The sequence below is a fragment of the Puma concolor genome, chromosome C2, assembly GCF_028749965.1.
Source record: "Puma concolor isolate L17-30 chromosome C2, mPumCon1.1.hap2, whole genome shotgun sequence".
Taxonomy (NCBI): Eukaryota; Metazoa; Chordata; class Mammalia; order Carnivora; family Felidae; genus Puma; species Puma concolor.
The window spans coordinates 69,629,584-69,652,022 of record NC_141675.1 but is presented as its reverse complement, the minus strand read 5'-3'; the positions used below and the strand labels follow the sequence as shown (position 1 = coordinate 69,652,022).

Sequence of the window (22,439 nt, the reverse complement as noted above, 5' to 3'; positions counted from 1 at the left end):
GTAAGGTGGGATTAGACCTGCAAGAGGATCAGGAGAAGGAAAGAATCCTCAGAGATCAATGAAGTTCTGCTATGTGTGAAAAAAAAAAGGAAGACGGGAGGATTGGATAAGAACCTTAGACCCAAGCATGGTTCTGAGAAAGTTTCAGCCTTACCAGTGGGGGTCCCTGTGCTAAAGATACCTAGATACCTGTGAGGGGAATCTCATGTTAGCAGGAATTGCCTGTGTTCATTCACTGAGTGGGAGTACATGAGAGAGGGATGGTGTGAATCCTCAGTGGGTCCAAAAGTGTGGCAGAAGGAGGTTGCCAGTCATTTATGCTCCCTGCAGCAGGTTCTTCTGATGGGAGAGAAAGCACTTCCATGGGCCCTCAGCAATGCAACAAACACTTTGGAGAACCCAAGATAGGGCCTAGAGTTAAGGAGGCACCTTGGTGTGTGGACCAATGTTCCAGGTTGAAAATTTAGATCTGTCATTTGTTAGTTATGAACAAGTACCTATATCTCTTGAGCATGGCTTTTCTCATCTAGAAAATGCTACTAGTAATAGTTATAAAGCAGGGCTATTGGGTTGATGAAATGAGTTTGTGGTGTGAAAGTTTCTAGTAGACAAAATGTGTTGCCCTGTCATTTTCTCTTATTCCTCTGCCATTCTTTCATCATTCTCCACTTCTTTCTTGTCTGTCTGTCTCCCTATGAGATGTGCCCTCCCTCCCTGCCTCCTATCCTTCCTTCCTTCCTTCCTTCCTTCCTTCCTTCCTTCCTTCCTTCCTTCCTTCCTTCCTCCCTTTCCATGGTGAAAGATTTATTTAAACCAGTTAGTTTAGTACAGGTGAAAACTCACCATAGTCACACAGTGTATTTTGTAGTCTTTTTGCAGATGTGTGATTAGGAACTAGCTGAGTGGGTTGACAGCATTTTTCTTTACCACTAGAACACTGATTAAAAACATATTTCAGGGGCGTCTGGGTGGCTCAGTCAGTTAAACATCCTACTTTAGCTCAGGTCATGATCTCACAGATTGTGAGTTTGAGCCTGTGCTGTCAGCACAGAGCCTGGAGCCACCTTTGAGTTCTGTGTCTCCCTCTCTCTCTCAAAAATAAATAAACATTAACAAAATTAAAAAATCCCACATGTTTCATATTACTTATTCCCCCATATATTATATGTGTGTATAATATATATTACATAATTATATATACATATATGGCATGATACAATCATATACGTATATCAGATTTGCTTGTTATTTTTTGAAAAAGGATTTAAAAGTTATTTTTTCATATCAATACCTAAAAAATTATAAACTCAAGGAAAATGTCTGATGACTTGCTAGATATTGTTCTATGCATGTGTGAAGCTTCAGCAAGTACATTTTTGAAGGTGATGACAGTTAGATGACATTTTATTCCATAGTTCAACAGTTTTGTTTCCTTAGAGTATTTTCAGTCGTTATTTTAAGTGGTGCCATTAACTGATTTTAAAATTTTGTCTCCAAGTATTTTGTAATGGAATAGTTGTTTAAGTATGATTCACTCAAACATCATTTTTTTCTGTCTTTTGTTCTTTTCTTTTTTCTTCATCAGATTTAAACTCTTTTTTCTGAGTTTTAGGACCACCTACAGATTTACATCTTTTCTACCAACTTTATTTGTACTCTTCAAGCCGATCATTTCAGCAATTGGCACCTGTTTATACTGAATTAGATATTCCATAATGCTTCCAAAATCCAGATATTCATCTGCAAATGAGAGACTTCTTCCTCCACCCTGTTTTTGGCTCCTATGCTATGCTCATAGTATACAAAGTGCTCATCTAAGTTTTAAGGTCTAGTGTGGGTGAAAACACTCCTGCCTTCCTTTCATCTATTCTCAGAATTGTTTTTCACCCAGCTGTCCCATTCACTGATAAGAAAAGAGCATCAAAGAAGAAATAAAATTACTATTAATATGCATGTAGATTATGAAAGCTTGATATTAAAAAAGAATGAATAAACTACTCTGGAATAAACTACCAAGAGAAGAAGGAAAAATTTAATTTCTGTGTCACATTTCTAGAGAGGAATTTAAAGCATTTTTCTACTCAATCTTTTTACTATCACTCTTATCACCTTTTGTAGTTCATACATGTGTGTATGTATATACATATTTGTGAGAGCCAGAATGTGGACGTTCAAAAGGGATAAGGCAGAAGACCTCTTTACTTCTTGATATTGATCCTGCCATTGTTGTGGTTAGATATACCCTGCAGCCAACGTAGATTTAGAAACCCTTTTTATATTAGCAGTTACAGATCTAACTTGATGTTCAGGAAATTATTCACATGGTACCATCAAGGGAACCAGAAAGTCTGATCTTTAAATAAATACAGTATAATGAAATATGAAAATAATTCTTAACTTGTTCTCAGAGAACTCACATTCAAACTCTGGGCCTACATATGAGTTGGGTGTTAGGAGACTAGCCACCTCATCTCTTTAAGCTTTAGTTTTTCATTGATAAAATGGTTACCCCTTCTCCCTACCCTGACTTGTTGGAAGATTGATTATGGATCATTGATCAATCAATGAAACGGTTAATCACTCAATCAACAAATCAACCACCCGACAGATGTTTAGAGGGCATTTCTCATGTGGGTCATTTATAAACCAGGAATTGTATGTTTCTTCTCTCCTTAATGGGACTATGAAGATGTCTCGGAGGTCACATATGTAAAAAGTGCTTACACTTTGTCCTAAACAAAATCAGGCATTGTTTTGGTTAATAATTAAGTCACCCCCCCTGACCCCGCATCTAAGACCAAAATCTATCTAACCCTTTGTCAAACAGCTAGCAGTCTCTATGTGTTAGAGACCATCAGGCTACAGGTCTGCAGCTTGCCTCCTCACTCTGCTCCACACTGACCTCTGGCCTGGCCTTCATGGTTCTGAGTGCACTAGGGTGAACTCATGACAACAGATAACAGAGAATCAGAAGTTCAAAAGGACAAGTGAGGGAGCCTATGTTCAAGAGCTTCCACAACACTTTATTAGTGCTTTGAGATAGCATGCATCTTATTGATTCCCTGTACGTAGTTTCATGTTCTTCATAGAATAATGAGATCCTTGAGGTCAGGTACAATGTCTTAATCACCTTTTAGTCTCAGTACTTGATAGAGTATCTGACAATATTTTAGGGACTCAGTGTTGACATTAGGAGAAAAACAGTACTTTTGCTGGGGCTCCTGGGTGGCTCAGTTGGTTAAGTGTCCGACTTTGGCTCAGGTCATGATCTCGTGGTTTGTGAGTTTGAGCCCACATCTGGCTCTGTGCTGATAGCTCAGAGCCTGGAGCCTGCTTTGGATTCTGTGTCTCCTTCTCTCTCTGCCCCTCCCCCAATCATGCTCTGTGTCTCTCTCTCTCTCAAAAATTAATAAATGTAAATAAAAAACAAACAGTAATTTTGCTGATGACCAATTCTGCCTCAGAACTCTAATCTTTTTTTAGAGTTTCTAGAGAAATTCAAGATCCTAAATTCCTTGATTCCTGGTAAATTAACTATTAAATCTTTGATATGTGGTTTATTATTTTAGTTATGCAAGAAATCAACTTTCTGCCTGATGATGTGAGGGTCAGTAGTGGAAAATAAGGGGATCAAGAGAGACTGGGGCCATGCTTGGGAGAACATTAAACTTTCACTTAGTTTTAGGGAAAGAGGGGTTACAAAAGTATTTTGCACAAGGAAGTGAGAATATAGAATTACAACTTAGAAATATTAATGTGCAAGCAATTTGGAGACTGAAAGCGGGTCATGGTGGATGGTAAAATACCTGAACTAGATAGAAGTGAGGAATATAAAGGAAGCTAGAAATGTAAGGTGCTCTATTAGTAGAATTGAAAATTATCTTAAAGGAGGAACAAAAGAAAGACAGCTATTTAAAATGTCATGGGGAACAGTGAGATTAAATAGCAGTTGAGAAATTAATGGTAAGAATGCATCAGAAAGGAAGTTTTCTTGCTATACAAAAGAAGCAGTATGATCTCATAGAAAAATGGCAGCTGTGAATTGAACAAACTGGGTTTGATTTCCTGCTTTGACTTTGATCAAATCACCTCTTGGTGTCTCAGTTTATACTATTATTAGAAAAAAATTGATTTTATTTTATTTAAAAAACTTTTTTTAAATGTTTTATTTATTTTTGAGACAGAGTGTGAGCAAGGGAGGGGTAGAGAGACAGCAAGACACAGAATCCAAAGCAGGCTCCAGGCTCTGAGCTGTCAGCACAGAGCCCAATGCGGGGCTCAAACTCACGAACCGCGAGATCATGACCTGATCACTTAACCAACTGAGCCACCCAGGTGCCCCTGATTTTATTTTATTGTTTTAAATGTTTATTTATATTTGAGACAGGGACAGAGAGTGAACAGGGGAGGGGCAGAGAGAGAGGGAGAGAAGTAGGTTCCAGTCTCCACAATATCAACACAGAGCCCCAACGCAGGGCTCGAACTCATAAACCCTGAGATCATGACCTGAGCTGAAGTTGGCTGTTAAACCGACTGAGCCACCCAGGCGCTGCCCTCCCCCCCCAAATTGATTTTAAAGCAGAAGAGCTTTAAAGTCCCTTCTAGGTCATTACTGTGAAGTCTAGGCCCATTTCTTCAGCTGCTCTATTATATGGGTGCTGGAAGGAAGGCAGATATGATAGATATGAGATGACTTCTAAATTGAGTATAAGGCAATGGCAGTTGGTGGCTATTTCTTATTACAACAGAAGAGGGTGTAGTATCTTGGTGTTTGGGTTGCCTACTATGAAACTCAATCTTATAGTAACTGATTATTCTTTTCCCTGAGACTCTTTATCAGTAGACATATTGACCATATGTGGTTTTTTTTGTTTGATTCTGACATTGATCCCCAATGTGACACATAATGATGATGATAACTGTCCAATTTGACAATATTGAGAGTGTATAGAGCCTCTGATGGATACAGGGAGCCTGTCAGGATGTTGCTACATACAACCAGTATATCCAGACCTCAGAATAAGAAGAACCATGACAGCTAGTGAGAATGAGAATGTGCTTTGAAAAGGAAATAGAGGGATGGGAGGACAAGGGAGAACATAAATGAGTTTTAGGGCAGTTTTTTTTCCTCGTGGCTGTCTGGGAAGAGAAAATGGAGGGCAGAGTGAATTGATTGGAGGGCAGGAGCAAGATTGATTTGGAGGCAGCACAGCAATGTTTGACATGCAGAAAGGCTGGTTTATTTACTGAGAGATACTGCAAAGAGGCATAGAGTGTTGGCAGGGTTGCAGAGATACTGCATCAGGGCTTCAGCCCTGGAGAGTGGGAAACTGTCAAGGGTCACAGTAGAGGCAATAAATAGAGCTTCATCAGTTCTAATCTTGTGCTGACATTAATTTTTTAGAAAAGTCATATCTTCCAATTTTGTGAAATTGTGCTGCAAGTGGGCAAGTGGAAGTTTTGCTCTTACTTTCTCTTGGGAAGTGAGTTTCACTGTAATTGCTTTTTATTTTGATCACTTAGTAAAATACTTTCGTGTTCCCAACTTCCTATCAGTGCTCCAGGCTTTCATGTGGCCAACTTGTTTTAATTCTAATCAATAGGAGAATAAGCCCTGAGGAGTATATTTAAGGTTTTGAACTGATTGCATCCCAAAATCAAGCGAAGAGTTTCCAGATGCTGCAGTATGCTGCATAAATTCAATAAAAATTGCCACGCACATTAGCATCACTGCCTATTGTTATGGGCATGAACAAATTCAATCTTTCATTGCCCATTTTGCTTCAGTTCTTTGACTTAATGATCCCCATCCCAGAGAGAAACTCCATTAACATTTGCAGATGTCAATGTAAATGTTGGAGGAAAATGCTTTAGGACATGAAATAATCAGGCAAGACCCTAGATGTCTTGCTGCTTGTAAAAAAAAAAAAATTCAGAAGAAAAAAAATTAGTTTCCATTGGATGGGTAGAAAGTCTTAGAAAAGTACCAATTATAGCTTTATTTACTCATTATATTTCATTCACTCATTCATTCATTCATTTATTTTCTGCCTCTTTGGCAAAGAATTTGAGGAGGTATATAACAAATGCACATGCAATGAAATAATAAAAAGTACAGGAGAAAATAGAAAATTAGGAACAAGGAAAAGTAATAATTATGGAAACTATAATAAAGTTTCTGATTTGTCTCTGAGCTTCCTAGTAGCCAGGAAAAAATGAATTATATAATCACTAATAGAGCTCTTGCCATTGGAAAGCTCTAAGCATTTTAGTTTCTTCATGGAAAGAATTTTTTTTCTAGCACTGTATTAATTAAAAAAAAAAAAGGAAACTCCATATGGAACGTTGTAAAGGGTCATTGAATAATGTATGTGTGATGGCCTTAACAATTTTATACTGATTACAATTACAAATATCATGTGTATGCTTCTGGCAATGACCTTTGATAGAAGCCAAAGGAATATTAATAACTATAATGTGGCATAGAAGCAATTCTCAAGGGGCTCAGTTTTGTGGGAATAAATGTCGCCTTTTGGAAGTCTAACTTTCTTCAGGCATATAGAACAAGTATATTTCTAAACTTTGATGGATGATAAGCCCATAAATGAAGAATAATTGTATGGGATATTCTAGTTCCAGGCAAGATGAAGTAAACAAATGCCACTCTGTCTCCCTCAGTGAATGCAGTTATAAAGCATAGGCAGGATTCATGGAAGCTGCTATTGGAGGTGGTAAGAAGTAACTAGCACTGAGAAAGATGAGGATCGGAAAGAATGCCAGAATTTAAAATACCACCAAAGTGTCAGTGAGTTACCATTTAGTTTACTTCAGTACCTCTTGAGCGGAATGCAACCAAAACCTCAGAATAGGTATTAGTGTGGGCAGAGAGAACTCCAGGAGCTCTCTAGTTCTGGCTCAAGAAGCAGTAAAGGGGTTTTCTAAAGCTAATAAAGAGTGCAGGAACTTCTGTCCCTTATTTATTTATTTATTTATTCATTCATTCATTCATTCCTCTATTTCTTGCTCCCCAACCCTCCAACAATCCTGTGGGAGGGGCAACAGCAAAGCCAGTAGGAATCTGGGTGACTCAGTTGGTTAAGCATCCAACTCTTGGTTTTGGCTCAGGTCACGATCTCACGGTTTGTGAGTTCGAGCCCCACATTGGGCTCTGCACTGACCACATGGAGCCAGCTTGGGATTCTCTGTCTCTTTCTCTGCCCCTTCCCTGCTGTCTGTCTCTCTCTCTCTCTCTCTCTTTCAAAAATAAATGAATAAACATAAGAAAAAGAGAATACTAAAGAAATGTTAAAAGTAATCTGAAAGAAGGAATTAGAATGCCAAGACATATTTAAGACATATTATATAGCTGTAGTCACCAAGACAGTGTGGCATTGGCAAAGGATGGGCACATAAAAGAACAGAAATAAATAGAGAGTCCAGAATTAGATCCACACACATGTGACCCAGTTATTTTGACAGTGATGCAAAGATATTTCAAAACCGGTTTTTGAAAAGTATAGCTTTTTAAAAAACAGTGTTGAGCTAAAACCACAGAAATACAAGGAATCATAAGAGACTACTATGAAAAGTATACACCGACAAATTAGATAACAGGAGAAATAAATAAATTCCTAGAAATATACAACATACAGAGGGTGAATCATGAAGAAGTTGAAAAACTGAATGGACAAATAACAAGTAAGGAAATTGAAACAGTAATCAAAAAACTTCCAACAAAGAAAAGCCCTAAATCAGATGGCTTCATGAGTGAATTTTACCAAACATTTGAAGAACTAACACCAGTACTTCTCAAACTCTTCCAAAAATTTGAGGAGGATGGAGCATCTCCAGCCTTCCAAACATTTTATGAAGAAAGCATTACCTTCATACCAAAGCCACATAAGGATACTACAAGAAAAGAAAATTACAAACCAATATCACCGATGAACATATATGCAAAAATCTTTAGTGAAATACTAGCAAACCAAATTTAATAGCATATTAAAAGAATCATACTCCATGAGGCAAGTGGGATATATCCGTGGGATACAAAGATGGTTCAACATATGCAAATCAATAAATGTGATACACCACATTAACAGAATGAAGGATAAATACTGGGTGATTATTTTAATAGATGCAGAAAAGCATAACAAAATTCAGCATTTTTTTCATGATTAAAAGCTCTCAACAAATTAGGTGTAAAAGGAATGTATCTTAGCATATTAAAAGTCCTGTATGACAAGCCCACAGTTAACATCATTCTCAATAGTGAAAAGCTGTAAGTTTTTCCTCGTAGATCAGAAATAGGGCTAGGTGCTCACTCTCGCCGCTTCCATTCAATATAGCACTAGAATTTTTAGCTAGAGCAATTAGGCAATAAAAAGAAATAAAAGACAAAATAATTAAAGACATTTAAATCAAAAGTAACAAGTAATATTCTCTCTGTTTTCAGATGACATGTATTATATAGAGAAAACTCTAAATAGACTTCTCTAAAAAAATGGTTGGAACTAATAAATGGATTCAGTAAGGTTGTAGAATGCAAAATCAACATAAAAATAGTTGTACTGAATGTCAAAAGTGAACTATCTGAAAGAGAAATATAGACAAAATCCTGTTTATGTAGTATCAAAAGAAATAAAATACTTAGAAATAAATTTAAACAAGGAGGAAGATCTGTACACAGAAAACTATTAAGACATTAATGAAAGAAATTGAAGAAGGCACAAATAAATGGAAAGATAGCTCACGTACATGGATTGTAAGAGTTAATATGCTTAATAAGTCCATGCTACACTAAGCCATCTATAGATTCAATGCAATTTCTATCAAAATTCCAATGGCATTTTTCATAGAAAAGAAACAATCCTAAAATTCAACTGGAACAAAACAGAAGATCCCACATAGCCAAAGCAATCCTGAGAACAGAGAACAAAGCAGGAAACATTATACTTCCTGGTTTTTAATTATATTATAAAGCTATAGTAATGAAAGAAGTATGGTGTTGGCATAAAAACAGACACACAGATTGGTGGAACAGAATAAACATCTAGAAATAAACCCACACATATATGGTCAATTAAGTTATGGCAAAGGAGCAAAGAATGTGTAATGGAGAAAGGATACTCTCTTCAATAAATAGTGTTGAAAAACAAGATAGCCGCTTGCAAAAGAATAAAATTGGACTTCTATTTTACACCATCCACAAAAATCAACTCAAAATACATTAAAGACTCAAATGTAAAATGTGAAACTGTAAAACTACTGGAAGAAAGCATCGAGGTAAGCTTCTTGATATTGGTCTTGGAACTTATTTTTTTGGCTTGACACCAAAAACAAAGGCAACAAAAGCAAAAATAAATGAATGTGATCAAAGGGATTTCACACAGCAAAGGAAACAATCAACAAAATGAGAAGGCAATTTTGGAACAAGAGAAAACATTTATTTGCAAACCGTATATCTGACAAAGGGTTAATATTTAAAATATATAAGAAATGTATACAACTCAATAGCAAAAGAACAAGTAGCCTGATTTAAAAATGGGTAACTCACCTGAATGGATGTTTCTCCAAAGACTACAAATAGCCAACAAGTACATGAAAAGGCACTACATGCCACTAATCTTCAGGGAAATGCAAATCAGAGCCACAATGAGATACTACCTCACACCTATTACAATGGCTATTGTCAAAAAGGTAAGAGATAACAATTATTGGCAAAGATATGGAGAAACAGGAATCCTTGTGCATGTTGGTGGGAATGTAAACTGGCACAGCCATTATGGAAAACAGTATGGGCATTCCTCAAAAAATTAAAAATTGAATTATCATGTTTTCTAGTAATCCCACTTCTGGGTATATATCCAAAGGAAATGAAATCAGGTTATTGAGGAGATAGCTACACTGCCGTGTTCATTGCAGCATTATTCACAACAGCCAAGATAGAGAAAAAACCTGTGTCCATTGACAGATGACTGGATAAACATAAAATGGAATATTATTCAGACATGAGAAAGATTGAAATCCTGCCTTTGCAACAAAATGGGTAGACCTTGAGGGCATTATGTTAAGTGAAATAAGTCAAAGAAAAGTAAATTCTGTATGACCTCACTTATGTGTGGAATCTAAAAAGTTGAACTCACAGAAGTAGAGTAGAATGATGGTTACCAGAGGCTGAGAGGGTGGGGAAAATGAAACGTTGTGAAAGCATACAAACTGTAAGATAAATAAGTTCTGATGATATTTTGTGCATCATGGAGACTATAGTTAATAATACTGTATTGCATATAAAATTTTCTAAGGGAATAGATCTTAAGTGTTCTCACCACAAAAGAAAAGTATGTGAGGTGATGGATGTGTTAAACAGCTTGATTGTGGTAATCACTTCACGGTGTACACAAATATCAAATTCTCACATTGATGCCTTAAATACAATTTTTTTTCTATTATATCTGATTAAATCCAGAAAAAAAAAAAAACAACAAAAATGTTGATACAACTGGACATCCACATGCAAACAGTTGAACCTTGGCCCAAATCTCACACCTTATATAAAAATTAATTCAAAATAGATCACAGATGTAAATGTAAAATATAAGTCCATAAAAGTTTTAGAGGGAAGCATAGGAGAAAATCTTCATGACCTGAGATTAGGAAGGAGTTATTAGATATGACATCAAAAGCACAAAACATAAATTTAAAAATGACAAATTTGTTGGGGCGCCTGGGTGGCTCAGTCGGTTGAGCGTCCAACTTCGGCTCAGGTCGTGATCTCACAGTTCGTGGGTTGGAGCCCCGCATCAGGCTCTGTGCTGACAGCTTGCTCAGAGCTGGAGACTGCTTCAGATTCTGTGTCTCCTTCGCTCTCTGCCCCTCCCCCATTCACACTTTGTCTCACTCTGTTTCTCAAAAATAAGTAAATGTTAAAAAAATTTTTTTTTTAAATTTTAAAAAATGACAAATTTGGGGAACCTGGGTGGCGTAGTCAGTTCAGTTTCCAACTCTTGGGGTTTTTGCTCAGGATGACCTTGTGGTTCATGGGTTTGAGTCCTGCTTTGGGCTGTGCACTGATGATGAGGAGTCTGCTTGGGATTCTCTCTCTCTTCCCCTCTCTCTGCCCCTCTCCTGATCATGCTCTCTCTCTCTCTCAAAATAAATAAACTTTAAAAATATTGAAAAATGACAAATTTGACTTCATCAAAATTAAAACTGTTAATTTGTGAAAGACATTATGAAGGGAATGAAGAGACAAACTATAGACTGTAAGAATATATACAAACCACGTATCTCACAGGGGACTTATATTTAGAATACATAAGAACTTACAAAGCTCAGCAGTAAGAAGACAAATAACTCAATCAAAAAGTAATCAAAAGACATGAACAATGTTTAAACAAAGAGAATATATGGGTAACAAGCACATAAAAAGATGTTCATCATCATTAGCCATCAGGAATAGGCAAATTAAAACCATGAAATACCATTATACAACCTTTAGAATGGCTTAATTAAAAATATCAAATGATGCTGAGGATGTTGAGCAACTGGAAATTCCATCTATTCCTGGTAAGAATGCAAAATAGTAGACACTCTGGAAAACTAGCCAGGTTAAAAACAACAATAACAACAACAACGACAACAACAAAATATATTTACCATATGACTTAGCCATACCACTCCTACTTACTTGTCTTATGATAATTTATGTTCACACAAAAACTTGGAAATCAAGGTTTTATCTTCTCTATTTATAGTCTCCAAACTAAAACAGGAGCAAGCTAACTCAATGATTCTCTGGATAAGCAAAATGTAGTACAACTATACAATGGAAAACTACTTAGCAATAAAAGGCAATGAACTATTGACATGGAATAATTTGATTTTTTAAAAAAAATTATTTGTTTTTAATTTACTTTCAAGTTACTTATCATATTGTGCAACAATGATTTCAAGAGTAGATTCCTTAATGCTCCTTACCCATTTAGCCCAGCCCCCACTCCCACAACCCTTCCAGTAACCCTCTGTTTGTTCTCCATATTTAAGAGTCTCTTATGTTTTGTCCCCCTCCCTGTTTTTGTATTATTTTTGCTTCCCTTCCCTTATGCTCATCTGTTTTGTATCTTACACTCCTCTTATGAGTGAAGGCATATGATATTTGTCTTTCTCTAATTTTGCTTTGCATAAATACCCTCTAGTTCCACCCACGTAGTTGTAGATGGCAAGATTTCACTTTTTTTGATTGAAGATTAGTTGGCCATACATTTGTGGGTCCATTTCTGGGTTCTCTATTCTGTTCCATTGATCTGAATGTCTGTTCTTGTGCTAATACCATACTGTCTTGATGATTACAGCTTTGTGGTATAGCTTGAAGTCCGGGATTGTGATGCCTCCTGCTTTGGTTTTCTTTTTCAAGATTGCTTCAGCTATTTGGGGTCTTTTCTGTTTCCATACAAATTTTAGGATTGTTTGTTCTAGCTCTGTGAAGAATGCTGGTGTTATTTTGAATAGGTATTGCATTGAATATGTCGATTGCATTGGGTAGAATTGACATTTTAACAATACTTGTTCTTCCTATCCAGGAGCATGGAATCTTTTTCCTTTTTTTGTGTCGTCTTCAATTTCTTTCATAAGCTTTCTATAGTTAAAGTGTATAGGTTTTTCACCTCTTTGGTTAGATTTATTCCTAGGTATTTTATAGTTTTTGGTGCAATTGTAAATGGGATCAATTCCTTGATTTCTCTTTCTGTTGCTTCATGACTGGTGTATAGGAATGCAACTGATTTCTGTGCATTGATTTTATATGCTGCAACTTTGCTGAATTTATGGATCAGTTCTAGCAGTTTTTTTGTGGAATCTTTTGGGTTTTCCATATAGAGTATCATACCATCTGTGAAGAGTGACAGTTTGACCTTATCCTGGCTGATTTGGATGCCTTTTATTTCTTTGTGTTGTCTGATTGCTGAGGCCAAGACTTCCAATACTATATTGAATAACAGTGGTGAGATTGGACATTCCTGCCTTGTTCCTGACCTTAAGGGGAAAGCCCTCAATTTTTCCCCATTGAGGATGATATTAACGTTGGGTCTTTCATGTATGGCTTTTATGATCTCAAGGTATGATCTTTCTATCCCTACTTTCTTGAGGGTTTTTATCAAGAAAGGATGCTGTATTTTGTCAAAAGCTTTCTCTGCATCTGTTGAGAGTATCATGTGGTTCTTGTCCTTTCTTTTAGTGATGTGAAAAATCACATTGATTGATTTGCAGATATTGAACCAGCCCTGCATCCCAGGTATAAATCCCACTTGGTCATGGTGAATAATTTTTTTAATGTATTGTTGGAGCCGGTTGGCTAATACCTTGTTGAGGATTTTTGCATCCATGTTCATCAGGGAAATTGGTCTATAGTTCTCCTTTTTTAGTGTGTTCTCTGGTTTTGGAATCAAGGTAATGCTGGCTTCACAGGAAGAGTTTGGAAGCTTTCCTTCCATTTCTATTTTTTGGAACAGCTTCAAGAGAATAGGTGTTACCTCTTCCTTAAATGTTTGGTAGAATTCCCCTGGAAAGCCATCTGTCCCTGGACTCTTGTTTTTTGGGAGATTTTTGATTACTAATTCGATTTCCTTACTGGTTATGGGTCTGTTCAAATTTTCTATTTCTTTCTGTTTCAGTTTTGGTAGTTTATATGTTGCTAGGAATTTGTCCATTTCTTCCAGATTACCCATTTTATTGGAGCATAATTGCTCATAGTATTCTCTTATTCTTGTTTTTATTTCTGCTGTGTTGGTTGTGATCTCTCCTCTTTCATTCTTGATTTTATTTATTTGGGTCCTTTTGTTGTTCTTTTTGATCAAACTGGCTAGTGTTTTATCAATTTTGTTAATTCTTTCAAAGAACCAGCTTCTGGTTTCATTGATCTGTTCTACTGTTTTCTTGGTTTCAATAGCATTCATTCTGCTCTAATCTTTATTATTTCCTGTCTTCTGCTGTTTTGGGGTTTTATATGCTGTTCTTCCCAGCTCGTTAAGGTGTAAGTTTAGGTTGTGTATCTGAGACCTTTCTTCCTTCTTTAGGAAGGCCTGGATTGCTATATACTTCCCTCTTAAGACTGCATTTGCTGCATCTCAGAGGTTTTGGGCTGTGGTGTTACCATTTTCACTGGCTTCCATGTGCTTTTTTATATCCTCTTTAACTTCTTGGTTAGCCCATTCATTCTTTAGTAGGATGTTCTTTAGTCTCCAAGTAATTGTTATCTTTCCAGACTTTTTCTTCTGGTTGATTTGGGATTTCATAGCATTGTGGTCTGAAAATATTCACGGTATGATCTTGATCTTTTTGTACTTGTTGAGGGCTGATTTGTGTCCCATTATGTGATCTATTCTGGAGAATGTCCCATGTGCACTGGAGAAGAATGTATATTCCACTGTTTTAGGATGAAATGTTCTGAATATATCTGTTCAGTACATCTGGTCCAGTGTGTCATTCAAAGCCATTGTTTTCTTCTTGATTTTCTGTTTAGATGATCTGTCCATTACTGTAAATGGGGTGTTGAAGTACCCTACTATTATGGTATTATTATCAATGAGTTTCTTTATGTTTGTGATTAATTGATCTATATATTTGGTTTCTTCCACATTTGGAGCATAAATGTTTACAATTCTTAGGTCTTTTTGTTGGATAGACCCCTTAATTATGATATAATGCCTTCTTCATCTCTTGTTACAGTCTTTATTTTAAAGTCTAGATTGTCTGATATAAGTATGGCTGCTCCAGCTTTCTTTTGTTGATCATTAGCATGATAGATTGTCCATCCCCTTACTTTCAATCTGAAGGTGTCTTTAGGTCTCAAGTGGGTCTCTTGTAAACAGCATATAGATGGATCTTGTTTTCTTATTCATTCTTTTACCTTATGTCTTTTGATTGGAACATTTAGTCCATTGATGTTTAGAGTGAGTACTGAGAGATATGAATTTATTGCCATTATGTTGCTTGTAGAGTTGGAGTTTCTGGTGGTGTTCTCTGGTCCTTTCTAGTCTTTGCTGCTTTTGGTCTTTTTTTTACATCTTTTCTGCCCTCAGAGAGTCCCCCTTAAAATTTCTTGCAGGGTTGGTTAAGTCATCACGAACTCCTTTAATTTTTGTTTGTCTGGGAAAAATTTAATCTCTCTTTGTATTTTGAATGACAGCCTTGCTGGATAAAGGATCCTTGGCTGCATATTTTTCCAATTCAGCACATTGAATATATCCTGCCACGCCTTTTTGGCCTGCCAAGTTTCTGTGGATAGGTCTGCTGCAAACCTGATCTGTCTTCCCTTGTAGGTTAAGGACTGTTTTTCCTTTGCTGCTTTCATGATTCTTGCCCTCCCTGAATATTTTGTGGATTTTACTATGGTATGCCTTGTTGATGGTCGGTTTGTGTTGTTGAATCTAATGGGAGTCCTCTGTGATTCCTGGATTTTGTTGCCTGTGTCTTTCCCCAGGTTAGGAAAGTTTTCTGCTATGGTTTGCTCACATAACACTCTACCCCTTTTTCTCTCTCTTCATCTTCTGGGACCCCTGTGATTCTGATGTTGTTCCTTTTTAATGAGTCACTTATTTCTCTAATTCTTAAATCATGCTCTTTGCCTTAGTCTCTATCTTTTTTTCCTGCTTCATTATTCTCCATAAGTTTGTCCTCTATATCGTGGATTTGCTGCTGTGCCTCATCCATCCTTGCCACCATGGCATCCATTCTAGATTGCAGCTCGGTTATAGCATTTTTTATTTCATCCTGACAAGCTTTTATCTCCACAGAGAGGGATTCTAACTCATTTTCGACCCCAGCTAGTATTCTTATTATTGTCATTCTAAATTCTGGTTCAGACACCTTGCTTGTATCTGTGTTGATTAAGTCACTGCCTGTCATTTCTTCCTGCTCTTTCATTTGGGGTGATTTCCTTCATTTCATCATTTTGAAGGGAGAAAGGAATTCATAAGGAAAAAAATAAAATTAAAAAATTAAAAATAATACACAGACACACAAATCAAATAAATGATGTTAGATCATTTATTTTCTGTGTGTGTTTTGGCTTGGTTGATGAAACGAGTTTGAGAGATTAGAGAAAAAGGAGAAGGAAAAAAAATAAACACAACATTTGAAATTTGAAAAAATGAATATAGTGAAATAGAATAAAGTGAAATGATGGAAGTAAAATAGAATTTGAGAAATTTATACAAAGGTTAAAAATATAGTAGAAAAAATTAAAGAAAAATATTTTTAATAAAAATCGAAAATAAGAATAAATTTTTTTCTCTTACTGTATTCAAGTAAAAGAAAAGAAATGAAAAAGAGAAAAAAATGAAAAAACGAAAAAAAGAAAATTGAATAGATGGACCAGCAAATGGACTGAAATACATTTGAAATTACATCATTTTCCCCTAGAAGTCAAACAATGAAGCAATTTATAGTCCATAAACTAAGCAGGCGGAGAGTCTTGTGTTCCTGAAGAGCGAGGTTGGCCCAGTTGGGCAGGGCTTAGTGTAATGACTCTGTTCTCCACTAAGTGGCGCTGCTTAGCTTACTGGGGTGGATTGTTGTGGCATATTTATGTGTGTATGTGCATGTGCAGGAGGGGTGTAAATGGCGTCACCCAGCTACCCAGTCTCTAGTATTGGAACTCTGTGCTGTTCCCGACCAGCAATTGTGCACCATTCTTTGTCTCCAGCTTCTGTCCGCTGGCTGCTTTTATACTGTCTGTGACCAAACCATTAGGTTTCCAGGCAGCACCTCTCTCCTGAGTTTTATCTCAGATGCAGCTGTTTTTTCTGACCCCTCACTTCTGAGGGACTGAGGCTTTGACCTGTTCTGACCCTCTGTGGGTCTCACTGAGCAATGGCCAGGTGCTGGCCACACCCAGGAAGTTTCTCAGGACTGTGCTGCTGCTGTTGCCCAGAGACTGTGGTTGGGTGCCAGCCCACCCCAGAAAAAGTTCATGTGATCATGTAGCAGCAGCATTTCAGGGATTATGGAAAATCACAGCACACATCTGGCACCAGACTTCACCCTTAACCACCTGTTCCAGCACCAGCCAATGTGGTTGTTCTCTGGGATCCACTGGGGCCTTTGCCTGTGGGGGGACCGCACAGCCTCTACCAAATGTACTCCCAGCAGGGGAAATGCCTCTCCCCATGTGGTCCGAGGACTGCTCAGACTTCACTCTGCTCCTGGGGATTCACTCTTCCCACCAGAGCACCGCCAGGTATTGAGCTGCGGAGGTTCAGACTGCGATCCCCCTGTTTATAGAGTCTTAGTGGAATTTAAACCTTTCTCCTGCCTTTCTCCTTTCTCCCTTTTTAGTTCAGTCCCTGCAACTGTTTCCACTTTTCCACTTTCTCTCCAGCTGCTTTTGGGGTGGGGGTGCTTTTCCCGTGCCCTCCTCCCCACCCCCCTGTGTCTGTCCTCTCTCTACAAGCAAATACAGCTCCCTGCCCTCTGCAGCTTATCTCTCCCCCAGTTTACCTATCTGTGCCACATATCTGCTGAGTTCTGTGGTTCAGGTTGTGCAGATTGTTGTGTTAATCCTCAGATCAGTTTTCTATGTGTGCAGGATGGTTTAGTGTTGATCTGGCTGTATTTCATGGATGTGAGATGCAAAAGAACCTTCTGTGCTATTCCACCATCTTGGGTCTTCCCCAACTTGACATTTTTCTGAGGGAAAGAAGCCAGTCTCATAAGGTATTGTACAATTCCATTAATATGGCATTCTCAAAAAGACAAAGCTGTACTGATGAAAAAAAACCTCCATGGTTGCTGGGGGTTAAAAGTTTGGGAGAGTGGGACTACAAAATGGTAGCACAAGGAAATTATCTGCGATGATGGAAGAGTTGTGTCTTGATTGTGTTCATGGTTGAAAAAAGATATATATATATATATATATATATATATATATATATATATGGTAAATTTATAGAAATTTACACAAAACAAGTCCATTTAATGTATGTAAATTTAGAAAATAAAATTTGAAATAATGTAAAAATTAATATTTGTGTCCCTCTACCACTGCAGATTTAAATTTTATTTATTTATTTATTTGTTTGTTTTTGTACGTATGTATGTATGTATTTACCATGGCTTTTTATTTTTTATTTATTTATTTTTTAAATGTTTTTATTTATTTTTGAGACAGAGAGAGACAGAGCATGAGCAGGGGAGGAGCAGAGAGAGAGGGAGACACAGAATCGGAAGCAGGCTCCAGGCTCTGAGCTGTCAGCACAGAGCCCGACGCGGGGCTTGAACTCACGGACTGTGAGATCATGACCTGAGCTGAAGTCGGACGCCCAACCAACTGAGCCACCCAGGCGCCCCTACAATGGCTTTTTAATGTTTCAAGTTTTTATTTAAATTTTAGTTAGTTCACATATAGTGTAATATTAGTTTCAGGAGTAGAATTTAGTGATTCATCACTTACATGTAACACCCAGCACTCATCAAAACAAGTGCTCTTCTTAATTCTCATCACCCATTCAGCCCATCCCACTCCCACCTCGCCTCTAGCAACTGTCAGTTTGTTCTCTATAGTTAAGATTCTCTTATGGTTTCCCTCTCTCCCTCTCTCTCTTTTTTTTTCTTTCACCTATGTTCATCCGTTTTGTTTCTTAAATTCCACGTATGAGTGAATTCATATGGTATTTGTCTTTCTCTGACTGATTTTGCTTAGCATAATACACTGTAGCTCCATCGACATCATTGTAAATGGCAAGATTTCATTCTTTTTGATGGTTAAGTAACGTTCCATTGTGTATATATACCTCATCTTCTTTATCCATTCTTAATTTGTACTCCTTCCATGGTTTAGCTATTGTTGATAATGCTGCTATTAACATCGGGATGCATGTGTCCCTTCAAATTAGAATTTTTGTCTTCTTTGGATAAATGCCTAGTAGTGCAATTGCTGGGTTGTGGGGTTGTTCTATTTTTAACTTTTTAAAGAACCTCCATACTTTTTTTCAGAGTGGCTACACCAGTTTGCATTCCCACCAACAGTGTAACAGGGTTCCGCTTTCTCCACATGCTTGCTAACATCTGTTGTTTTCTGTGTTCTTTTTTCTTTAAATTTTTTTTACATTTATTTATTTTTGAGAGACAGAGACAGAGTGTGAATAGCAGAGGGGCAGAGAGAGAGGGAGACACAGAATCTGAAGCAGGCTCCAAGCTCTGAGCTGTCAGCACAGAGCCCATGCAGGGCTCGAACCCACGGGCCGTGAGATCATGACCCGATCTGAAGTCAGACGCTTAACCGACTGAGCCACCCAGGTGCCCCTATTTTCTGTGTTCTTAATTTTAGCCATTCTGACAGGTGTGAGATGATATCTTGTAGTTTTGATTTGCATTCATGTTATTAAAATACATTATAGACTAAAACTAGATGTGTACTTTTTTATACTTATAGCTCCTCTTAAACTAAAAAACTGTAATATATTGACAAAATAAATACAAATTGCAAGACTAAGTTCAAAGCTCCACTAATTTAATATGACAGATAAAGTTGGCTGAAACTTATTCTTCTCTCCTAATAAGCATATGGTACTGACCATGCAAGAACAGGTTCTTTTGAATTTGGCATGCTAATATTATTTAGTGATTTAGTTATTTCACATTTCTATTCTAAATATAGTTAAGGCTTTGTTTATGTGGTGAGTTGTGAAGTCATTTGACTTTCATTTGGCAAATTGCATCGTTGATTTGTTTCATATTTGCCTAAGGCAGTTATAGTAGCATTACTTCACATTGATGTTGTTGTCAGAACAAATGTAAATGTGGATAGGGAAATCACAAGACAGAAAGCTCACAGTTGTAAGACGAGCCTTCAGATGATTCAGAATGCATGCATGCAGGCACCTGGGTGGCTCAGTCAGTTAAGCATCTGATTCTTGATTTCAGCTCAGGTCATGATCTCATGATTTGTGAGATTGAGCCCCTCGTTGGGCTCTGCACTGACAGCACAGAGATTACTTGGGATTCTGTCTCTCCCTTTTTCTCTGCCATTCCCCCACTGTTTCTCTCTCTTTCTCAAAATAAATAAATACACTTAAAAGAAAAAAGAATACGTGCACGCATGTGCCTGTATATGTGAGTATATGTGTCTGAATATAAAAGTTGCTTAGCAAACTGAAAACGTGAAATCGACCTGTTTTTGTTTACAACCCATGATCACTAACACTATTTTGGTATTCAGATATTTGGAGAGAAACCAGTTGAAGCATACTGGGGTTGGGTAGTGGAGGATGATAGTCACCCTCTACATTTTTATGTTTGAAAACAATAATTATTTATTTAACATTTAGAAGAGTCCAATGTAGGCACCATTTGAAATAAAGATGTTTTGCTCTGGGGTGTTTCCATGATGTCTTGTAATCAGTGTCTCTTGGTCTCTTTTTTATCCTATGTTCTCAGTGTCTCCATTCCACCCTGGTGCTTGCTCTTCTGAGTTGAGATTTGTCCCTAGTCAGGCCCTTGTACAGAAAATATTTTTCTTTTTTTCATTTCTCTCTTTTTAAAATTTTATTCTGCAATAAAATAAATTGCAGAATAAAATAAAATAAATAAAATTTTCTGGAGTTTCTATAGTTGGAATCATAGTTTTCTCTTTTGTGTCTCTTTCTTTTGCTTTATGTAATGTTTTTGAGGTTTATTATTTTTTGCATGTTTAAGTAATTTATTACTTTTTATTGCTGAGTAGTATTCCACTCAGTGACTGTACCATAATTTGTTTACTTATTCACCTTTGGGTGGTTTCCAGTTTTTGACTATTATGCATAAAGCTACTTTGAACATTTGTGTACACACATTTATATAGACATAGACATAGGGTTACATTTTTCTTTTTTTTTAATATATTTTCTTTTTTCTTTTTTTTTTTTTTTCAACGTTTATTTATTTTTGGGACAGAGAGAGACAGAGCATGAACGGGGGAGGGGCAGAGAGAGAGGGAGACACAGAATCGGAAAACAGGCTCCAGGCTCTGAGCCATCAGCCCAGAGCCTGACGCGGGGCTCGAACTCCCGGACCGCGAGATCGTGACCTGGCTGAAGTCGGACGCTTAACCGACTGTGCCACCCAGGCGCCCCTTTTTTAATATATTTTCAAAAAAATTTTAATTCCAGTATAATTAACATACAGTGTTAGTTTCAGGTGTACAATACGGTGATTCAAATGTTTTCATTTTTCTACAGTGAACACCCAGGAATATATTTTTTGTGTTGTATGGTAAGTTTAGCTTTACATGACGTATCCACATTGATTTCCATAGTGCAATACTGTTTCAGTCTTGCCAGTGACGTTTGAGAGTTCCAGTTGTTCCGTATCCTTGCCGAAACTAGACACTGATCGCCTTATTATTTTATCCTAGTATGTGTATGTATTGGTATTTCTTTTCAGCTTTCATTTCTGTTTCCCTTATGATCAGTGATTTGTAAATTGTGAGCACAATTCTGACATTTAAAAAAAAATGGTCCATTTTTCTTATGATTACTGAATTATAAGAGGTCTCTGGAAGCAAGTCCTTTGTCTGATGTATGTATTGTGTACGATTTCTCCAAATCTGTGGCTTGCCTTTTCATTTTCTTCACATCATCTTTGGAAGAACATAACTTTTCTTTTTCATAGAGTTCAGTTTATACATCTTTTCTTTTATGACTTACACTTTTTATGTTCCAGCTAAATTTTTGTTTTTGCCTGCCACCACCTCATAAAGATTCTTCTCCTATTTATTTTCCTAGATATTTGAATTAGAGCCTTTGAGTAATGCTGTTTAGGTATATTCTAGACTGCCCCTCTATTAGAATCTGCCAATTTTTTGTGATAAGGAAAAAGTTTTGGATTTCTGGGAAAGAGACCACCGAGGTAAAGTATACTTTAATTACATCATATCCAGAGTACGTACAAATACTCAAGATTTATCACTGTTGATGTTGACCTTGATCACTACTTTTCCCCCTCTTTCCATTGTGTACTTTTTGGAGTACACTATGTATAGCCTGTAGTTAAGAAGAGGACAGTTATGATCCTCCTCCTTTATGGTAGAGTATTTACATTATTCATTTGGAATTTTTCTGCATGGGAGGTTTGTCTCTTCTCCATTTACTTATTAAATCATTTACTTATAATCAATATGGACTCATGGATATTTATTTTGCATGTTGGGTTATAATTCAATACTACTTTATTTATTTTGATGTTTAAATTGTCCAAGCTTTGGCCATTGAGAGAGAGGTCTTTCAGTTAGCTTCTAGGCCCCTTTGTCGTAATTTCATCAGTGTGTGTGTGTGTGTGTGTGTGTGTCTGTATGTGTGTGTGTGTGTGTGTGTGTTTAAACACTTCCTCATTTATCATATGGCACTACAAGATGAAGATGCTGTAAGCTCATCTTGTATAACTCTTTCTCCAGTTCTAAAATCAGC

General features: G+C 37.0%; 1 long non-coding RNA gene across 3 annotated transcripts in view; it reads left to right on the top strand.

Annotated features, from left to right (window-relative positions):
• LOC147577305 (uncharacterized) overlaps positions 1–22,439 on the top strand; it is a 740,585-nt gene that overhangs the window by 7,251 nt on the left and 710,895 nt on the right. Inside the window, exon 1 of one of the 3 annotated variants that reach the window (XR_015240130.1) lies at positions 17,591–17,712. The exons of the other annotated variants lie outside the window; for them this stretch is intronic. This is a non-coding gene — a long non-coding RNA (uncharacterized LOC147577305). Of the gene's footprint in view, positions 1–17,590; positions 17,713–22,439 lie in introns of those variants that run through there. 3 annotated transcript variants of the gene reach the window in all.